Source organism: Cetorhinus maximus, chromosome 16 (assembly GCF_964194155.1).
Source record: "Cetorhinus maximus chromosome 16, sCetMax3.hap1.1, whole genome shotgun sequence".
NCBI lineage: Eukaryota > Metazoa > Chordata > Chondrichthyes > Lamniformes > Cetorhinidae > Cetorhinus > Cetorhinus maximus.
In genome coordinates, this window is record NC_135894.1 from 96,538,867 (window position 1) to 96,554,191 (window position 15,325).

Consider the following 15,325-nt stretch of genomic DNA (forward strand, 5'->3'; position numbering starts at 1 on the left):
CCAGCTTTTCAACAGCCATCTCTCTCTTTCCCTCTCTCTCCCTTTCTTTAATGTTGGCCATTTTGCAACAGCACTAAGTACTTATTGACAGACTCCATGTTTAAATAATGAGCTCCTTTTACCCTCGCCATTGTGTGCCCCCCTCCCCACCACACATCATTGGATCTGTTCCCACCGGTTAACTGTGTGAGGCTTTCTTCATTGTTCCTCCTCAATCATTCTAGCATGAAGCACTCGTTTGTGCAATGCCAGCTTGAGAATCTGATTAATTTGCAGCAGAGTGGCTAGCTCAGTGCTGAGGTGGGGGACTCTTTCTGAAGCTGCCAGACCAGAATTCAAACCCAAGTTAAGGCTGAGGGGGGCAAAGGGGGTGGACAGGGGGCTGGAGAGTGGAGTCATCTGTATAACGGACAAAAGAGAAGACTTTGCCAGCTCACACGTGACTTTGATAATGTCGCAGGTCAGAGAGTCCTGGTTAAAGAGGTAAGTAAAGGGTCACAAATAGGGGGTCCCAGAACAATCAGTACCAGGCCTTTGCTGTTTACAGCGTATATCAATGATTTAAAGTTGGTGACAGAAGCAAAATAATCCGAGGTTGCAGATGATGTCAAATTAGGGATGGGGAGGAGCTGGGCAGGATTCAAACAAAAGGGAAGAGACAAGTTAAATGCAAAACTAGGCAGATTGCAGATGTGAGCTGATAATGGGCAAGAGGCATTTAATGAAGTCATATGAAAGGTGATGAGAGAATGCAAGGGGAATAAGCAATGGGAATGTAGACCAAAAGAATGTTGAATGTAGGATATAGAACAGGAGCAAGGTCTAGGAGTATTGATGAGTAGCTCACCAAAACCAATCATGCTGTAGGTAACAGTGAGTGAAGCTAACACAACTAGCCAGAGGATGAATAGCAATGAGTAGTGTGTGTAATACCAACCACTGTGGTATAGCAAGAGTATCAGGGACAAAAACAGAAAATGCTGGAGAAACTCAGCAGGCCTGGCAGCATTTGTGGAGAGAGAAGATTTAACGTTTCAAGTTCTCATGGCCAGAATCTTCAGGTCAGCACTGAGCTAGCACGTAAAATGACACGCGGTGAGATCGGGCATGCGTCCTGACGTCACCGCTTGTCATTCCGATCCTCAGTTCAGTGGGCGCGCACCAGAGTTGGCTGCGCGCCAGCCAAACTGTGAAAGGTCATTTAAAAATGAATTAAAGTTATTAACTGAGCTGCCCGTCCAACCTTAAGGTTGTCGGGCAGGCGAAGAGCCCAGGCGGCCTTCGAATTTATCGTGAAACCTCATCCACGGACGGAATGAGGTTTCAGGAAGGGTTTACAAATTAAATAAATTTTTTAATTAAAGTTCGTTGACATGTCCCAGCCATTGTGACACTGCCTGAGAGGACATGCATTAAAAAATCTTTTTTTCTTTATTAAAATGTTTAAAAACCAAATTAATCTCTCTAAGGCAGCTCTGTGCCTCAGGGAGATTTCCGCGCCCTTTCCTGCGCATGCGCGTGAAGGAGCGCAGGCCCCAACTCAGTCTATCAGCGATCGGCTGCGCGCCTGCCTGCGCCTGCTCCCAACCTCCCCCTCCCCCGCCACCCCCCTCCCCCCCACCCTCACCCCCACCCCGGATGGGGAGAAAATTCTCCCCCATGACTCTTCTTCAGAGCTAAAGGAAAGTAGAAATATGATGGAATTTATACTGTTTAAGGCGGGTGAGATGGAGCAAGTGAAGCAAGATGGAAGTTCAGCGAGAGGTGGGGGCTAAGGAGAGGTTGACAAAGATTTCATGGACCCAAGACAAAGTGAGTATTAATGGTAGTGGTAAAGACTGAAGAAGGTGCTGATTGTGGCATAAGGGTAGGATAGCAGAATGTGTTAATAGCAGAACAAGGGTCAGCGCTCTGTGAAAGAACAACATAGAAACAAGTGACAGATGGCCCTGGGGGGTGCTGGGGGGGCGGGGGCAAGGTGGGGTTGGGGAAAAAGGATTAAATAAATGAATAAAAATGAATAAATAAAAAATAAATTTTAAAAAAAGGATTTAAAAAGGGGTAAAGATGGAGGAGAGAGTCCATGCTCTGAAGTTGTTGAACTCAATATTCAGTCTGGAAGGCTGTAAAGTGCCTAGTCGGAAGATGAGGTGCTGTTCCTCCAGTTTGCGTTGAGCTTCACTGGAACATTGCAGTAGGCCAAGGAGGGACATGTGGGCATGAGAGCAGGGTGGCGTGTTGAAATGGCAAGCAACAGGGAGGTCTGGGACCTGCTTGCGGACTGAGCGAAGGTGACCCGCAAAGCGATCACCCAGTCTGCGTTTAGTCTCCGCAGTGTAGAGGAGACCACATTGGGAGCAGCCAATGCAGTAGACCAAACTGGAGGAGGTACAAGTGAAGCGCCGCTTCATCCAAAAGGAGTGCTTGAGCCCAGGACGGTGAGGAGGGAGGAGGTAAAGGGGCAGGTGTTGCACCTTCTGCAATTGCATGGGAAAGTGTTGTGGGAAGGGGATGAGGAGTTGGTGGTGATGGGGGAGTGTCACAGAGGGAATGGTCCCTACAGGAGGCTGACAGGGCAGTTGAGGGGAAAATGTATTTGATGGTGGCATCATGCTGGAGTTGGCAGAAATGACAGAGGATAATCCTTCGAATGCGGGGACTGGTGGGGTGACAAGGGGGACCCTATCGTGGTTCTGGGAGGGAGGGGAAGGGGTGAGGGCAGAGTTGCGAGAGATGGGTCAGATACAATTGATGGCCCTGTCAACCACAGTGGGCAGGGAATCCTCAGTTAAGGAAGAAGGAAGACAAGTTAGAAGCGCTGTTTTGGAAGGTGGCATCATCAGAACAGATGCGATGGAGGCCATAAGACCATAAGACATAGGGGCAGAAATTAGGCCATTCGGCCCATCAAGTCTGCTCCGCCATTCAATCATGGCTGATAAGTTTCTCAACCCCATTCTCCCGCCTTCTCCCCGTAACCTTTGATACCCTTACCAGTCAAGAACCTATCTATCTCCATCTTAAATACACTCAATGACCTGGCCTCCACAGCCTTCTGTGGCAATGAATTCCATAGATTCACCACTCTCTGGCTAAAGAAGTTTCTCCTCATCTCTGTTCTGAAAGGTCTTCCCTTTACACTGAGGCTGTGCCCTCGGATCCTAGTCTCTCCTACTAATGGAAACATCTTCCCCACGTCCACTCTATCCAGGCCTTTCAGTGTTCTGTAAGTTTCAATCAGATTCCCCCTCATCCTTCTAAACTCCATCGAGTATAGACCCAGAGTCCTCAAACGTTCCTCATATGTTAAGCCTTTCATTCCTGGGATCATTCTCGTGAACCTCCTCTGGACCCTCTCCAGGGCCAGCACATCCTTCCTGAGATACGGGGCCCAAAATTGCTCACAATATTCTAAATGTGGTCTGACCAGAGCCTTATAAAGCCTCAGCAGCACATCCCTGCTTTTATATTCTAGTCCTCTCGAAATAAATGCCAACATTCCATTTGCCTTCCTAACTACCGACTCAACCTGCAAGTTAACCTTAAGAGAATCCTGGACTAGGACTCCCAAGTCCCTTTGCACTCCAGACTTCTGAATTCTCTCCCCATTTAGAAAATAGTCTATGCCTCTATTCTTCCTACCAAAGTGCGTGACCTCACATTTCCCCACATTGTATTCCATCTGCCACTTCTTTCCCTATTCTCCTAACCTGTCCAAATCCTTCTGCTGCCTCCTCGCCTCCTCAATACTACCTGTCCCTCCACCTATCTTTGTATCATCTGCAAACTTAGCCAGGATGCCCTCAGTTCCTTCATCTAGATCATTAATGTATAAAGTGAAAAGTTGTGGTCCCAACAGTGACCCCTGCGGAACTCCACTAGTCACCGGCCGCCATCCTGAGAAGGACCCCCTTATCCCCACTCTCTGCCTCCTGTCAGACAGCCAATCTTCTATCCATGCTAGTACCTTGCCTCTAACACCATGGGCTCTTATCTTACTGAGCAGCCTCCTGTGCGGCACCTTGTCAAAGAAAGGCCTTCTGGAAGTCCAAGTAGATAACATCCATTGGCTCTCCTTTGTCTAACCTACTTGTTACCTCCTCAAAGAATTCTAACAGATTTGTCAGGCATGACCTCCCCTTGATGAAACCATGCTGACTTTGCCCGATTTTACCATACAGGCGAAGAAATATCGGGGCATTGGAGGTAGCTGAGAAACAGAATACCCAAACTGAGCAATGGAATGAGCTTAAAGAGTCAGGGATTTGAGAAGATGGGGTCTCGGGGATAATACTCAAGTATTCACACCTTTAAGGACAGATGAACTCCTGAGGATTGCCACAAGCACCAAAATCAAAGGACATGGGCTCAAATTTACAAGAGAAGGTGCACAAGAGTGTTTTGAAACATAGAAACAGGAATAGGTCATTTGGCCTTTCGAGCCTGTTCTACCATTCAGTATGATCAGGGCTGATTGACTATCTCAACGCCATTCTCCCATTCTGTCCCCATACCTCTTGATGCCTTTACAGTCTAGAAATCTATTTCCTTCTTAAAATATATTCAATGACATGGCCTCCACAGCCTTCTGTGGTAGAGAATTCCACAGGTTCACCACCCTCTAAGTGAAGAAGTTTCTCCTCATCTCAGTCCTAAGTGGCCTACCCCATATCCTAAGACTCTGACCCCTTGTTCTAGACCCCCACCCCCCTGCATCCAGTCTGTCCAGCCCTGTCAGAATTTTAAACATTTCAATGAGATCCCCTCTCATTCTTCTAAACTCCAGGGAATACAGGCCTAGTCGGCCCAATCTCTCCTCATATGACAATCCTGCCACCCCACGGATCAGTCTGATGAACCTTCACTGCACTCCCTCTATAGCAAGTGTATTCTTTCTTAGGTAAGGAAACCAAAACTGAACACAATACTGGAGGTCCTGTACAGCAGCAATAAGACAGTAAGCTCCTGTACTCAAGTCCTCTTGCAACGAAGTCCAACATACCATTTGCCTTCTTGGCTACTTCCTGCACCCGCATGCTTGCTTTCATTGATTGGTGTATAAGGACACCCAGGTCCCTTTGTACATCAACATTTCCCAATCTATCACCATTTAAATAATACTCTGCCATTCTGTTTTTCCTATCAAAGTGGATAACTTCACACTTATCCATGTTATACTGCATCTGCCAAGTGTTTGCCCATTCACTCAACTTGTCTAAATTGCCTCTTAACACCCTTCTCACCACTCACATTCCCACCTAGTTTTGTGTTGTCAGCAAACTTGGAAATATTATATTTGGTTCCTTCATCTAAATCATTCATATATATTGTGAACAGCTGGAGCCCAAACACTGATCCGTGCGGTGCCCCACTAGTCACCGCCTGCCATTCCAAAAAAGACCCATTTATTCCTACTGTCTGTTTCCTGTCTGCTAATCAACTCTCAATCCATGCTAATATATTACGCCCAGTCCCATGTGCTTTAATTTTACACACTAGCCTCTTATGTGAGACTTTATCAAAAGCTTTCTGAAAATCCAAACACACCACATCCACTGGTTCTCCCTTATCTATCCTGCTAGTTACCTCCTCAAAAAACTCCAGTAGGTTTGTCAAACATGATTTCCCTTTCATAAATCCATGCTGACTTTGTCTAATCGCATTGATATTTTCTAAGTGTCCTGTTATCATATCCTTTATAATGGACCCTAGCATTTTCCCTACTACTGATGTTAGGCTAACCGGTCTGTAACTCACTGTTTTCTCCCTCCCTTCTTTTTTAAATAGTGGGGTTATATTTGCCGCCCTCCAATGTGCCAGGCCTGTTCCAGACTCTGCAAAATTCTGGAAGATGACAATCAACACGTCCACTATTTCCATGGCCACCACCTTTAGTACCCTGGGATGTAAATTATCAGGCCCTGGATTTATTGGCTTTCAGTCCCATTAATTTCTCCAGAACTGTTTCTTTCAGTAATACTAATTTCCTTCAATTCCTCCTTCTCAATAGACCCTCTATACCCTAGCATTTCTGGGAGTCTATTTGTGTCTTCCTCCGTGAAGACAGAATTAAACTAGCTTAATTGCTCTGCAATTTCCTTGCTCTCTATTATAAATTCTCCTGTTTCAGACTGTAAGGGACCTACATTTGTCTTCACCAGTCTTTTTCTTCTTACATACTTAAAGAAGCTTTTACAGTCCTCTTTTATTTTCCTTGCAAGTTTACTCTCATACTCTACTTTTCCCCTCTTAATCAATCTCTTGGTCCCCCTTTGCTGAATTCTAAATTGCTCCCAATCCTCAGGTTTGCTACTTTTTCTAGCAACTTTATATGACTCCTCTTTTGACCTAATTTGTTTTGTTAACCATGGTTGCACTGTTTTTCCTGTTGACTGAATTATTTTAGACAGAAGAGGATGAAAGTGATTGGTAAGTGAAGCCAGTTAATGTGGAAAAAACTTAAAACTGAATTTGATAAGGTTTGGAGGGTGGCCTGTAGTAACCATGGCATGGAACGTGGAGACTACACTTTGAAACATAGAATCATTGGATGGTTACAGCACGGGAGCCATTTAGCCCTTCATGTATTTGCCAGCTTCCTGTCTGTTTTTTTGCACCAGCTTGATTGGCCACGTAGTCAATTTCTGTTCTCAATTTTTGTCTTTTTCCATGTCCTTTGTAGATGTAGAGGAATGAGACACACACAAAACCAAATTGTTCCATCCTCAGATGTGTATTGCACATCTCGAGGACTGTGACACGTACAAGAATGAATTGTTCCATTTTTCGACATGTATTGTACAAATCAAGAACTGACAGATAAGTGGATAAGTGAATAACTTCACACTTCTCTACATTACACTGCATCTTCCATGTATTTCCCCACTCACTCAACTTGTCTAAATCATCCTAAAACCTCTTAACATCCTCCTCATCACTCACAGTCCCACCTAGTTTTGTGTCATCAGCAAACTTGGAAATATTACATTTGGTTCCCTTATCCAAATCATTGATATATGTTGTGAGTAGCTGGGGCCCCAAGCACTGATCCCTGAGGTGTCCCTGCTGCTCCAAAAAAGACCCATTTATTCCTATTCTTAGTCATTTTGTAGTACTTAACTTGACTATTGCTGAAAAAAAGAGACATGTCTAATCTTTTCATCTTGCACTTACCAGGACACGTTTGACAGAATACCAATATAAGGGGGCAAACAACAATTTATACTGTATGATAAGAGAGTGCTGATTGGTTAGCAAGTGGTGTTGCCATGGAGAATGCACCACTGATGGTGACTGACAGTTAACTGCCAAACATTGTTTGAAATTTAGGCCAGGCAGCTTGACCCTGATTGGTCCAGGCATTGCCTCGAGGAATAAGTCAGCAAATGGCCGTCACTTATTTTGTTTAGCTGAAACAGGCGCAATGTATGCAGGTGAAGTTAGCTGTTTCACGCTGCTACTGTGCAGCAGCAACAGGAGTGGTATTCACCACTAACAGGATGCTGCTGTCAAGCAAAAAAAAAACATTCTGCCTATCACACAAATGTGTAATGTGCTTTATGATTTTCAATGCCTCCAGTGTGATGCTAGGTTTGTTGGCCATCCACCCCCAAAGACTGGTGGATCATATCAAACAGCGTGTTCCAGTTGCTGTTCTCAATGGGCACGGTACAGATTGTACCCAACCAGCCCCTGCTTTCAAAACTCAAAACACAGTGTCCAACATTAGACGTGATTCCACGATTGGACAGTGTTTGCTAAATAAACGTAAACGTGCTAAGAATCACACTGACAGCCAGTTTGAGATTGTCAGTTGGGCTGACAGTGTGGCACATATGCGTGTACTGGAAGCTACATGTATTAATAGACAAGGCCCTGTTCGTTGGGACAGAAAGAACATGTACATACACTGTGCCTGTTTCAGCTAAACAAAATAAGTGACAGCCATTCGCTGACTCATTCCTCAGGGCAATGCCTTGACCAATCAGGGTCAAGCTGCCTGGTTTAAATTTCAAACAATGCTTGGCAGTTAACTGTCACTCACCATCAGTGGTGCATTTTCCATGGCAACACCACTTGCCAATCAATCAGCACTCTCATCACATACAGTATAAATTGTTGTTTTCCCCCTTTTATAGGTATTCTTGTGAGTGTCCTGATGAGTGCAAGACGAGAAGCGTAGACATGTCTCTTTTTTCAGCAATACTCCTATTCCTCCGTTTCCTGTCTGCTAAGCAATTCTCAATCCATGCCAATGTATTACCCCCAATCCCGTGTGCTTTAATTTTACATACTAACCTCTTATGTGGGACTTTACCAAAAGTTTCTGAAAATCCAAATACACCACATCCACTGGTTCTCCCTTATCTATTATATAGTCACTTCCTCGAAAAACTCCAGTAGGTTTGTCAAACATGATTTCCCTTTTGTAAACCCATGTTGATTTGTCTAATCCCACTGATATTTTCTTAGTGTTCCATTGTCTCATCCTTTACAATAGACGCTTGCATTTTCCCTACTACTGATGTTAGGCTAACCAGTCTTTAATTCCTTGCTTTCTTCCTCCCTCCTTTTTTAAATAGTAGGGTTACATTTTCCGCCTTCCAATCTACCGGGACTTTTCCAGAATATGCAGAATTTTGGAAGATGACAACCAATGCATCCAATGTTTCCATGGCTAGCTCCTCTAGTACTCTGAGATGTGGATTATCAGGTCCTGGGGATTTATCGGCTTTCAGTCCCATTAATTTCTCCAGAACTGTTCTTTTTAGTAATACTAATTTCCTTCAATTCCTCCTTCTCACTAGACCCTTGGTTCCCTCGCATTCCTGAGAAGTTGTTTGTGTCTTCCTCCGTGGAGACTGGAACTGCTGGAACGAGTCCGATATGACTCTTCTTCAGAACATATTGGAACATATTTGAGTCATATTGGACTCAAAACGTTAACTCTGTTTCTCTCTCCACAGATGCTGCCAGACCTGCTGAGTTTTCCCAGTACTTTCTGTTTTCATTTCAGATCTTCATCATCAGCAGTATTTTGCTTTTATATCAGTTTTTAGCAGCTGGATTAACAACACTAAACCATACAGCCTCACTAGTTCTGCATCAATTTCTCAATCAAATGTTGAGACACCTTAAAAAAGGTGCACATTGCAACTTGCTGTTTTGATCTACAGGATATTCACAAGGTGAAGGCTTAAAAACTGTCAAATTGCAACTCATTCCATGCACAAAAGCCTAGCTCTCTGATTTAGGAAATTGGTAGCAAAATGGTGAGAGTGGTTTTTCTTTCTTTTCAATTTCAAAGCTATATGACTTGAATGCAGACACTTCATGACACACTTTAGTTTACATTTCCCTCTGATAGCCCATTTCAACTGAGGCCAAGAATAGATAGCACACTCTGCCTTACACTGCACACAAAGAAGCAAAGTTAACAACTATGTCAATATTGCGTTGAACAATCATTTCCTCATCATTGATAGTTATTGTATTGACAGTGTAATTGTATATCACTCCTCCGACTCATTGTAAATTGAACCATTACTTATCATGAGTATTAAAGATGGTCATTATATTCGGAGAGAAAACTGCTGCTATTACTTAATGTGTATCTTAATATTGATCTTCTAGACCTCGTACTAAATGTTGCTTTTAGAGGCATTCAGTACAAACATTAGAAATGAGGTATTTCTATTATAATGCTTCATTTGATGAAATAACTTTTAAGGGGGTTTTGCAAGATACCTTACTTGTTTGTACATGTACATGTAGGATAACAATTTGATTGAATCTCATTTGATTAAAGTTTAAAGCTTCCTTTGATAGTTTGTAGTTTCTTGTTGTAGCTAGAACTACTGAAATGGTATCCCAGGATACTTTAGGATTTGATTTGTCAGGGTACAATTTTAGCTGAAACTTTGCTTTAATTGTCGCTGAAACTACAGGATGTATGATTGGTGTCTCTTACCTTGCCCTCATGGCTACGCTAGGAAACAGTCAGCCAAGGCAGTTTTGAGATCAGGGGATGGAAACAATGAAGACAAGATGAAACCAAGTTGGCACCTGCTGTTTTGGAGAAACTACATCCTTTATGGGGTAGGGAGATTTTGTTCGCAGTAAATACTTGCCCTGCCATAATCAATTATTAATGATAAGGTTTCATGAGAATTAGACTATAAAGATCTCAAGCCTTTCTGATCAAGTTGTGTGGAGATTCTGGATTGGAAAAGAACAATAATGTCTCTACCCAGGAAACGTGGAAGCAATGGTGTAGTGGTATTGTCACTGGGCTAGTAATCTGGAGACTGAGTGTAATGCCTTGGGGACCCAGGTTCAAATCCCACTATGGCAGATGGTGGTGTTCAGTTTGGAAAAAAAAAAAGCTGGAATTAAAAGCCACTTGTTGATACCATTGTTGTAAAAACCCATTTGGTTCACTAATATCCTTTGAGGGAAGGAAGGAAATCTGCTGTCCTTAAATGACCTGGCTTACATGTGACTCCAGACCCACAGCAATGTGCTTGACTCTTAAAATGCCCTCTGCGATTTGGAATGGGCAATACCCACATCCCATGAATGAATAATAAAAAAAACACTTGCCCTGCCTTTATTCATGATAATCAGACTATAAAATCTCAAGCTTTTCTGATCAAGTTGTGCGGAGGTTCTGAATGACAAAAGAACGATAATAATGTCTCTACCCAGAAAAAGAAAATGGAGTATTGATTTTTTTATTTCTCTGCATTGTTACTGCAGAAAGATATTGTCTGTCCCTGGTTTTGGTTTCATAGAATAAATGGATGTTACACACGCCTTGCATGCTGGATTCGCAGGCTCAGAAATGGATGTAATGTCTGCTCCCCGCCCCCCAACACCAGCAGCCAACAACGCTCATGCACTAGCTGGCCAATTAGCAGCCGGCCAGCGGGAAGTTTTTCACTGAGAGGCCCAGCGCTGTGTCACTCGCTGAGAGGGAGCAGGGCGGGCCCTTCCATTAGGGTCGCTGCAAGGCAGGGGGTTTAAAAGGACAGGCAGAAGTGAGAAAGGATTCTGGGGACTCTGGCGGAATATTTTGGAATTGTGTACAGTAGCCAATCTCTGCTGTCCTGCAGCACAGGCAGGACCAACTTCTGGAGGGATTTGAGGCAAGACTGCCAGAGGAAAAAGTCAAGTCAGTGGCAATGGAAGCGTGCGAACGTGCACGGTCCTTGGTTCTCCGGTGACTGCTTGTGGATCTTCAGTGACCAGCATGAGATGCTGCTGCCTGATGATGGCAAGAGGAAGCCTCCCCATCTCACCAAGAAAACCAGGACAGACGTGGTGGCAATAGTGAGCAGCCATGGGCTTGTGCATAAGACCCGAGTGCAGTGACGGAAGAGGGTCAATGAATTTCTCCGCTTTGAAAAGGTGATAAGGAAGCTGCTTTGCATTTTGACTGAATGTATATAGATGAGCATGCATTCAGTGGGGTTGGTAGACAATGGCTGTAGAGGCAAAGGAGACCTGTGCCCAGCAAGGCTGTTTACAACTAGGTAGGATGGCAGGCACACCTAGAAGGGAGACATCCTGCAAAGTGTTGGGCACATGAACCAGCAATGTTGGGGAGGAGCGTGTACACCTCAGCCCTATAGAACAGGGACTCATGAAGGTGCTCTTGCCTTCACAGGAGAAGATGAAGCACAATGCACTGAAACACAACCGTACAGGTGGTGTAGTTCCAAATCTGGCAGCACAGACACCGATGGAGGAGGACATTTTAGAGATGGCATGTGAGCAGGGGATAAGATCTGCTGATCAAGGAGAAGCGGAAGTTATTGAGGAGGGTGAGAGTGGAGGGGATACACATTTGAGTTGGTGGGGGGGGACATCAAAAATGAGAGGTTCAAGGGCAAAGAATGCAAAGTTTATGTTGACTGTTCCTCTGTTTTCCTGCATTGTTATCTTTGTGAATTGTGGCATGCCCTGTGCAGGATGCTGCAACAGCTACTTACTCTTCTTCTTTAATACTCATGGATCATCGCCCAGAGCAACTGAGGATCCAGGCGGTCAACCATTAACATCAGCAACTGCAGCATTACATCCTGACTCCGCATCTCTCACCACCTCTGTTACTGGCACCTCGGTGGGGTTGAGCACGTTGGTACAGATGGTAGCACAGACTGGGTGCAGCACATCAAATTTGCCTGCGCAACTCTCAGAGACCAAGAGTCAGAGGAGTGTTAGCGACCAGGAAGATGCTGAGTCCTAGGCAGATAACAAGCCTCTGGAATCATCCATCAGGTGGCAAATTCTGGATGCCCAGGAGGAGGGACGTGGAGATCCGGCAGAGTTTCCAGAGGGTATGCATACCATCATCTATACAATGGAGGAGTCCATGCGAGGCATGAGTGCTGCAGTTACCTTCTCTTCTGAACGCACGGCATCCTCCATCGAGAGACTGGCGACTCTCATGGAGAGCCAGCTCCAGCAGCTCAGTCAATAGTTTCGGGGCTTGCACACAGACCTGCATGCCCACAAACTGGCAGTGACCTCAGCAGGGCATTGCCACTGTGAGAGATGGATGAGGTACCTGGTGTCTCTGCAAGCTGCTCATCCATCTATGGTGAGCAGGGAGGTCCAAGCAAATCTCACGTTGGCGGATGAGCAGCAGCTATCTGTATCTGGTGGGGGGGCACCTCTCAGAGTGCTCCTGATGGTGACAGCAGCTCCTCTGTCCCTCTGCCAGTGACAATACTGTCTGAAGAATCTGCAATGACTGAGGAGTGTCCTGCCACTGTGCAGGAACTTCTCAGCCTCTGACAATCAGAGGACGATCACCAAGATCATGCAGGCCAGTGGGAAATCTGAGACAGCAGCCTGCACTGCAATGCAGCTGCCAGCGACAGGGGAGAACCAAGAAAAAGCTCTCGAAAATGGTTTAAGAAATCACACTGAACACAGAAGGGCAACCACGGGTGATACATTTAGTTCTGTGACCGGTGTTTTGTTTTATTCATTCATGGGATGTGGGTGTCGCTGGCTAGGCCAACATTTATTCCCCATCCCTAATTACCTTTGTTCAGAGGCCATTTTAAGAGCCAACCACATTGCTGTGGGTCTGGAGTCACATGTAGGCCACACCAGGTAAGGGCAGCAGATTTCCTTCCCTAAAGGACATTAGTGAACCAGATGGGTTTTTACAACAATCAGCAATGGCTTCGTGGTCATCATCAGACTTCCAATTCCAGGTTTTTATTTAATTCAAATTTCACCGTCTGCTGTGGTGGGATTCAAACCCGGGTCCCCAGTGCATTACCCTGGGTCTCTAGAATACCAGCCCAGTGACAACACCACTATACCACTGCCTCCCCTCCCACATCGCCTTATTAAATTGATATTGCATATTACATGCTCTTCTTGTGCTATGAGTGGCATGATGATTGGAGGCCTGCAACTCCTCAATCCCAAAAAATAATTGAACGTGATTATTATTTGTCAGCGGAGGCACGGGCCCAATGCGGTGTCAGGAGGGCTTCATGTGGCCTGGGCAATCATGTAACTGCAGCATTTCAATGATATGGAGGGAGGACTTTGGAAGGCGACTGGAAGCTCCTTTGAGTGAGAGCTCCCCTGGTCTTCCTGGGTCCCAAAAGCTGCTGCCCTGCTGGCTCCTCAGCATGGCCCTGTGTCAGTGCTGGTTCATCCTCCAGGTCTGTGTTGGATTCGTCCTCAAAGGCTGGGAGAGCCTCCATCCTCTATCGGATCTCCCCGAGAAAGACCCAGATTGTGCAAAGCACAGAACACAGCAACAGTGAGGAACACGTGATCCAGTGCATATTGAAAACATCCTCCAGGTCCGTCCTCATTTTGAGCAGCCTGGTCATCCCCCCAGTTATGGCCCTCGTGGAGGCATGGTTTCTGTTATACCTCTCTTCAGCACAGGTTGAAGGATGCCTTGTCGGTGTCATAAGCCATCTTTTCAGAGGATATCCTTTATCCCCCATCAGCCAACCATGCAAGCATGCAGGGGATGAAAAGCTTTGGAACCCAGGAGTGCTGGAGAATATAAGAGACATGGCAACTCCCAGGATACCCTGCACAAACCTGGAGGATCTGCTGCTGACGATCACACACTAGCTGGACATTGAGTGAGTGGAAGCCTTTACAATTCACAAAGGCCCCCAGCTCTCCTGCAAGTGCTTTTATCACCACCTGGGTGCAATCAATGATGCCCTGAATCTTTGCGAAGCCACCGATAACTGCAAAGCGTCTTGCACGTTCTGCCTGGCTGCCCTCATCTGTTTTGTGTATAAATGCATTCAGCTCTCTGAAGAGTGCGTCCGTGATAAGCTTTATCCAGTGGTGTACCGTGGACTGTAACCCCCATCCCCTGCTGGGCACTGGAATGAACCTAAAGCATAAAAATTGAGGGCAACAGTCACAGGTATAGAGTGCCCCCCCAACACAGTCGGATGCAATCTCTGGGCCAATCATCTCACAGATGGAAGTTACTGTCTCCCTTGAGAGGCAGATCTTCTGCATTGCACTCCCATCATGTCCAGATAGTTGGATCTCACTCAGTATGCCTTATCAGCAGGATATTGGTGTCCGCTGGCCCCTTCTCTTTAGCAAGCCTCACTAACCTTCAACCCCTTCAGGGGGTGCTGCTTGCTCTTGTGGGCAGACACGTTGATGCTGTCTCCTTCTTCTCCTCCTTATCTGAGAAAGAGTCTCCACCTGAGGGTCTGTTAGTGGCTCTTTAAGGACGGAAGCCTCCTTACCGACCCCACCCCCCCCAACAAAAATGGGACAAAATGGTTCCGAAAACAATCCAGAAAGTCAACACTTATGCAATAGATATTAACTCCTACCTTCACACTCTTTGCTCCATCTGCAGCCTTATAACTCTTTCTGGTTACAAACAAATAAACTAGATTAACAAATTCAGGGATATAGTGAAAGGCAGCCCCTTAAAGGGAAACTGCACAAACAAAGACAGAATTTTAAAGGAAACTTACAAACATTAAATCAAAATGTGATTAAAGGCGTCAATAAAACACCGCACTCCCCGCGGCGCCCTCCGAACACGGAAGGCCTCGCCGGTGCCGGTGGACACCGCGTGCTCCCTCTCCAGGGACACCCGCTTGCGAGCGGAGCCACGGAAGAGAGACAGACAGTCAGGCCGAACGACCCCCTCAATCTGCGGCTTGAATTGAGTAAGTGAGTAACTCATTGTGAGTTCCCAGCCCATGCACCAATTGTAAAAAAGCTTAAGATTTTAGTGTATTGCCTCTTTAATTATTTGAATTGGGCCTTTAATTGACATTGGGTGGGCTGCCAACAT